The sequence below is a fragment of the Symphalangus syndactylus genome, chromosome 2, assembly GCF_028878055.3.
Source record: "Symphalangus syndactylus isolate Jambi chromosome 2, NHGRI_mSymSyn1-v2.1_pri, whole genome shotgun sequence".
Classification (NCBI taxonomy): domain Eukaryota; kingdom Metazoa; phylum Chordata; class Mammalia; order Primates; family Hylobatidae; genus Symphalangus; species Symphalangus syndactylus.
Window position 1 is genome coordinate 56656029 of NC_072424.2, and position 8103 is coordinate 56664131.

An 8103-nucleotide genomic window follows, 5' to 3' on the forward strand; every position below is an offset into this window, starting at 1 on the left:
TCTTTGTGTTACAAACATTCCAATTATACTCTTTCAGTTATTTTAAATTGTACAATATGTTTTGACTGTAATTACCCTGTTGTGCTATCAAATACTAGATATTATTTATTCTAACTATATTTTTGTACCCATTAATCACCCCCACTAACTCCTCCCAGGCCCACTACCCTTCCCAGATACTGGTAACCATCATTCTACTCTCTATTCTCATGATTGTAATATTAAATATTAAAACAATATGTAACCCCCATAAATGAGTGAGAACACGTGGAGTTTGTCTTTTTTGCCTGGCTTATTTCACTTAACATAATGACCTTTAGTCCAATCCATGATGTTGCAAATGACAGGATCTCATTCTTCATTATGGCTAAATAGTACTCCATCGTGTATATGCACCACAGTTTTTTATTGATTGATTTGTTGATGAACACTGAAGTTGCTTACGAATCTGGACTATTATGAGTAGGACTTCAACAGGATTATTATAAATAGGTAGTGTCGATATCTGTTCAATATATTGATTTCCTCTCCTTGGGGTATATACCTAGCAGTGGGATTGCTGGATCATATTGTAGTCCTATTATCAGTTTTTTGAGGGAATTCCATACTGTTTTTCATAGTGGCTGTACTAATTTACATTCTCATCAAGTGTGTATGAGGGTTTGCTTTTCTTCACTTCCTAACCAAAATTTGTTATTGCTTGTTTTTTGGATTAAAGCCATTTTTACTAGGGTAAAATGATATCTCATTGTATTTTGATTTGCATTTCTCTGATGATCAATGATGTTGAGCATATTTTCATACATCTGTTAGCCATTTGTATGTCTTCTTTTTGTAAATGTATATTCAGAGCTTCTGCTTATTTTTTAATTGGATCACAGGACTTTTTCCTATTGAGTTTTTTGAGCTCCTTATATATTCTGGTTATTAACCCCTTGTAGATGGATAGTTTGCAAATGTTTTCTCTCTTTCTGTGGGTTATCACTTCACTGTGTGGGTTATTTTCTTTGCCTTGAAGAGGCTTTCTAACTTGATATGACCCCGTTTGTTCAATTTGGCTCTGGTTGCCTGTGCTTGTGGAGTATAACTCAAGAAATCTTAAATGACTTTTTCTTTTCCAATTTGGATGTCTTTTATTTCTCTCTCTTCTCTGACTGCTTTTCCTAGGATTTCCACTACTGTGTTAAACTACAGTGGTGACTAGGCGCATCTTTGTATTGTTCCAGATCTTAGCAGAAAGCCTTTCAGGTTTTTTTCTTTTTGGTATAATGCTAGCTGTGGGTTTGTCATACATGGCTTTATTGTGGTGAAGTATGTTTCTTCTATAACCATTTTTGAGAGTTTTTATAATAAAGAGATGTTCAATTTTATAAAATACTTTTTCAGTATCAATTAAAATGGTTATATGGTTTTTGTTCTTCATTCCATTGCTGTTATGTATCACATTGACTGGCTTGTGTATGGCAAACCCCACTTGCATTCCTGGAATAAATCTCACTTGGTCATGATGAACTTCTTTTTATAGTATTGTTGAATTTAATTTGCTAGTATTTTGTTGAAGATTTTTGCAATGTTCACTAGGGACATATTCTGATGTGTCTTTGTCTGGTTTTGTTATCAGTATAAAACTGATCTCGTAGAATGAGTTTGAAACTATTTCTTCTCTCAATTTTTAAAAATATTTGAGTAGAACTGGTATTATTTCTACTTCACATGTTTGATAAAGCTTGGGAGTGAAACAATTTGGTCCCAGGCTTTTCTTTTCTGGGGGATTTATTTATTTACTTATTTATCTTTACAACTTCTATCTCATTACTTACTGGTCTATTCAGGTCTTGAATTTTTCATAGCTCAATCCTAGTAGATTGTATGTCTAGGGATATATCTATTTCTTCTAAGTTTTCCAATTCGTTGGCATATAGGTGCTCAAAGTAGTCTCCGGTGATCCCTCGAATTTTGCAATATCAGCTGTAATTACCTGATTTTCATCTCTGATTTTTTAAATTTATTTTTCTTTGTTAATCTGGCTTGAGTTTTGTCAGTTTTAGCTTTTCAAAAAGTGATCTTTTCATTTCATTGATCTTTTGTATTTTTTTGCTTCAATTTTATTTATTTCTGCTCTGATTTTTTAATATTTTTAATATTTCTTTTATTTTATTAATTTTGGGCTTGGCTTTCTCTTTCTTTTCTAGTTCCTTAAGATGCATCCCTAGGTTGCTTATTTGAAGTTTCTCCAATTTTTTTATGTAGGTGCTTATTGCTATAAACTTTCCTATTAGTACCACTTTCTCTGTATCCCATAGGCTTTTGTATGCTCTCTTTCCATTTTCATTTGTTTCAAGAAGTTTTAAAATTTTTTTCTTAATTTCACTATTAACCTACTGGTCATTCAGGAGCATATTGTTTAATTTCCATGTGTTTGTATAGTTTCAAAAATTTCTCTTCTTGTTTATTTCTAGTTTTTTTCCCATTATAGTCAGAGAAGATACTTTTTTTGAATTTTTTAAGTTTAGGTTTTTTCGTTGCTTAACATATGGTCTGTCCTTAAGAATGAATAATGTGCTGAGAAGAATAATGTGTATTCTGTAACTGTTTGGGAAAATATTATTTAAATGTCTTTTAGGTCCATAGTGCAGATTAAATCTGGTGTCTTTGTTGTTGATCTTTTGCCTGGATGATCTATCTAAGGTGAAAGTGGGGTTATTAAGTCTTTAGCTATTATTGTATTGGGTCTATCTCTCTCTTTAGGTCTAATAATATTTACTTTATATATCTGAGTACTCCAGCTTTGGGTATATATATATATTTTTTGTATATATATATATATACAATTGCTACATTTTCTTACCGATTTGACCCCTTTATCAGTATATGATGACTTTCCTTGTCTCTTTTTATAGTTTCTTTCTTGAAGCCTATTTTACCTAACATAAGTATAGCTACTCCTGCTCTTTTCTGGCTTCCATTTGCATAGAGTATCTTTTTCTATGTCTTTATTTTTAGTTTATATGAGTTTTTACAGGTGAAATGTCACCTTGCACTTGTATGTTATGGAGATTTAATGGTATGTTAACTCTTGAACCAGCCTCTGCTAGTATCAGACTTTTCTTCTGTATCTTTCTTACATCTCTCAGCCTTCACAGATTTGAAGTGAGTCAGGCCCTTGACCTGAGGTAGGCTTTGGCTTAAAGAAATGTTGTGTCTGGTTTGATCTTCTATCCAGAACACTCACTTTCTGCACATCAGCAATAAGACTGTTTTGCTTTCTTATAATTTATGTGTTCACTGGAGTCTCATTTTAACTTCCTTTGAAAACCTTTCTATTGCATACACAGCTTGGGTAACTGTCTGGCACACGAGGCCTGCCTTTTGGCCCATCTTATGTTTCTACATGCATTTCTCTCTAAGCCTAATGATTTTTCCAAGCATTTGATTAAAGTGAGGGATGTGAAATTCTTTCTTTTACATGAACACTTAGAGGCCATTAGAAGGTTATTAATTGGGCTAATTTCAATATTGTTGTGTCTCAGGGAATAGGGAGGCCCAAGAAGAGGGAGAAATGCGGAATGGCTGGTCGGTACAATAGTCAAAGCACATACAGTCTCTATCAATTAAGTTTGTCATCTTTTATGGATAGAGTTTGTGATGCCCAAAACTACTACAATAGTAACATCAAAGATCAGTAATCACAGATCACCATAACAAATACAATAATTTTTTAAAGTTTGAAATGTTGAAAAAATAACAAAACTGTGACACAGAAACACAAAGTGAGAATATATTGTTGGAAAAATAATGCCAATAAAATTGAATGACACCGGGTTGTCACAAACCTTCAATTTGTTAAAAAAAGTCAGTATTGTGCAGTACAATAAAATGAAGTATGCTTGTAGGCACTTTAGTAAAGGGTGTTGGAAAAACCGGATAGCCATAATAAAATTAAAATTGGATTCTTATCTTACACTATACACATAAATCAACTCAAATAGACTATAGACTTAAATATAAGTCATGATATTATCAATATTCCAGAAGAAAATCTTCTTACTATTGCTCTTGGCAATAGTTTGTTTGGATATGACACCAGAAGCACAGATAACAAAATAAAAAACAAACAAATGGAGCTACATCTAACTAAAAAGTTTTTGCACAATAAAGTAAACAACAAAATAAAAAGACAACCTATCAAAGGTCACAAAATATTTTCAAGCCATCTATCTGATGAAGGGCTAATATGCAAAAGACATAAAGAACTCATACAACTCAACAGCAAAAATGAAAACAAATAAACCAATTAAAAATAGCCAAATGACCTGAAAAGACATTTCTCAAAAGAAGACATGCAAAAGGCTAGCAGATATCTGAAGAAATCTTCAACATCACTATTCAGCAGGGAAATGCACATCAAATCCATATTGAGATGTCTCCTCACATCTGTGAGGATGACTATTATTAAGAAAGTAAAATAAAAAGTTAGTGAAACTTTAGAGAAAAGAAAACACATGTACACTATTGGTAGTATTGTTGTTTGGTAGAGCCATCATAGAAAACAATATAGGGGTTCCTCAAAAAACCAGAAGTGTTTCTATCATAAGACACAGCAATCTCATGATGTAGTATACACCCAAAAGAAATGAAATCAGTATTTTGACAACATATCTGCACTCACATGTTCATTGCAGTATTACTCACAATAGCCATAATATATAAAATTCTAAGAATTGGTCAATGAATGAATACATAAAGAATATGCGGTGTCTGTACACAATGGAATACTAGTCAGCCTTAAAAAAAAGGAAACTCTGCCGTTTGTGACATGTATAAACCTGGAGGACATTATTTTAAGTGAAATAAGCCAGACACAGAGAGAAAAATATTGTGTGATCTCACTTATATGTGCAATGTAAAAATCTGGATTCATAGAGACAGAGAGTAAATGGTGGTCATAGGAGGCATGTGGTTCACAGGATAATAACTTTTATTTATAAGTGACTTAAGTTCTGGAGACCTAATGTACAACATCATCACTATAGTTCATAATAATAACGTATTGTACATTTGAAAGTTGCTAGGGAGTAGATATAGAATGTTCTTCCCCTCTCTCCCTTGCACCCCCCAAAAAGGGAAGAGATAGTTTAATTAGCTTGATTGGGAGTCCTTTTACAACGTACACATATATCAAAATATTGCACAGTATATCTGAAATGCATGCAATATTTATTTATCACTCATACCTAAATAAAACTGAAAAAGATTATACAATGTGGATAATTATACTAGCTTGTATTTGTATCCTATTTTTGAATTTGTCTTAAAGAGAAGTAAAAAGGGACTTGTTTTGAAATTAAGATAATTAGTTTTTAATTATTTGATGCTTATATTACTTTCTCAGATATAATATGCACGTTAACTTATTTTGCTTTTGCCAAAAACCATTATACATAATATTGCAGCTTTTGTACATATCATGGTAGTAGTGAGTGTACTTAAATTTTAAAATATATTTTTAAAAAAACTTCATTGTGAATTTAGATTAAAAACAATGGGGAAAGAATAAAAAGTATATACAAAAGTGTTGATTTTCTTAGAGGAAATAAGAAATTAGAATAAATAATGTCAGGGATTATAATTAATGCAGTGACAAATAAATGGATACTGGTTGGTGAAGGAATGTTTTACAAGTTTTCACACCCATATTTAATGATGTTTGCAAATTAGCCTTGAAGAAAAGCATTCAAGTGGGGAAACAAGTAGCTTTTGCTGTTAATAAAACTAATACAAGAACAGTATCCATTAGGTATTTACATAGTGAATATTTGTCTCCTATTTCCCTTAATGAAAATAAAGTTTCAATTAGAGAGTCACTAAGGATTTGTTTCAGAAAATCTAATTGGCTATATTTTTAAGTAAGTATGAAAATACTACTAACTGTGTGAAATAAAAGAAAGCTAGAAGAATGAGAAACATCAAAAGGAGGGAGAAATTAGGAAGCCAGAACTTGGAATAGGTAATGGACAAGATAATTTTTTTCAAAGATGTATTGTGAAAGGACTGCCTTGCTGTCTTCAAAGGCAGCTCAAAAATTGCACTTTATTATCACCATTATTATTTCTACAATCCCTGTAACCACAGACGTGCACAACTTTACAGAGGCATGAGTAACAAGGAAGGTAATTCACCACCCTTCTTTAGGACAATATTAGGAATTTGAAAGTAGTATTTTTCTCTTGTGTGAATAATAAGTGTTCACAGATGATATTAGATTTATTTTGAAGCATCACAGATAATTCCAATGACAAATGCATTTCATTGTATCTTTTACATTACTTTCTCAGTTAAGCAATTTAGAGAGCTATCTATGGTATACTTACTGCAGGATTAGGTAAGACCTCCAATTAACCTAGTGAAGCCGCTGGATGTTAGCATTACCTTGGACAATCAAATGGATACTTTTCTTATCCAGAAGGCTATAGTTATTTATAGTAAACCCCAAATACTTGTCATGATGGGATGACAATAGACCAAAATGAAAATACCTAGTATTCTAGTAGATATATAGGCTACAAAACAATGTTTAATAAAATACCCAGCACGGTATGTCAGCTAAGGTACGGGAAAAGTCCTTTACAGAAGACACCCCTAAGTTATCTATTATTTTCACATAAAAATATCTTAAAAATAAATGAGTCATTTTATAGGTTATTTATTTGTTTGTGGGGAGGTACACCTCAAAAATGAGTTCACTGAAACAAAGTTTAAATAACAATAATAATAATAAAACATTTATCAGCAATGTATTACAATCAACTAAAAAAACACAACAATGTGTCTTAAGCTCTAAGTTTGACTATCATAGAATGCTCAAAATTTTTAACTTTAGGTTTATAGTTCATTTATTAAATTTTTTTGTAAATTTTATTAAATTAATTTTTATAAAGAAAAATTACTTACATTAGTCACAGAGGCAGTTAATTAAGAGGTAGCCATGAGGCTGCAGCTCTAATGTAGGACCTGCATGGGACAGGTGGGGACACTGAATGGCAAAGAGAAAAAACGAGAGTAGAAATAAGACTTGAATCCATGTGGTGCATATTATAAGTACTTTAATGGAATCTAAATATTTATTTTACTTACTTTCATAAGCCAATAAATACTTTTATTACTAATTTTACAATGTTTACTAACATTCAAGATTACTTTGGAATTTTGTGGAAATATTTTACTATTGGTAAGAGGATAAAGATTACTATTAATGCAAATTAGATTTTTCTATTTATAACTTTAAACAAATTAAAGGTCTAAAATTAACTCTGAATTTTCTCTATGTATATAAAGTTTAACAAACATATTTCTGTAACACTATATAATTTAACACATAAAATATAATTATGTTCTTACTTCATATGGTAGATTTTTTCTATAAAAATTAATTTCACTCTTTTAAAATTACCAGTAAAGAGAAGCAGTAAATTTTTCCCTGATTACATGAGCAAACAGTTAAGGTTAAATTTATAGTTTTTAACCAAAAGTTGAAAAAATGGGAAATCAGTTTGGATTTTTTCTCCAAAATAAAAATACTATATTATAACCAAGTCAAAACTTTTACAGCTCACTGTATGTCAGCCAATAAGTCAAGGAACTAGTGACGGAGCAAAGAAGTTGACTTTATTTAGAAAGCCAGCAAAATGAGAAGATGGCGGACTTGCATCCTAAAGAACCATCTTAAGTTAATATGAATTTTAGATACCTTTTACGTTAGGGGAAGAGGAAAGAGGGAGGAGACTGAGGTCAAGATATGATTGATGACCACAAACATCTATGCAGCAGTGAGGGTCTGAAGAGATTGTGAAACTTCTTTGTTCTTGATCCGGTCACAGTGCTCTTACAAAACTTTAGCATAACATTTTTATTTGTGTGTATGCCCTCCTTATATCCTCAAGGTTTAGTTTGGGGAAAGGACTATTATCATTCTTGCCTTAAAGTTAAACTAAAAACTAAGTTACTCCCATTGTTAGTTTTTCTTACAAGCAGAGATAAGTAAAATGATTTATCCTAAAAGTTATCACCACAGGGAGAGGAAGAGTTAGAAGCAAAATGGAGATA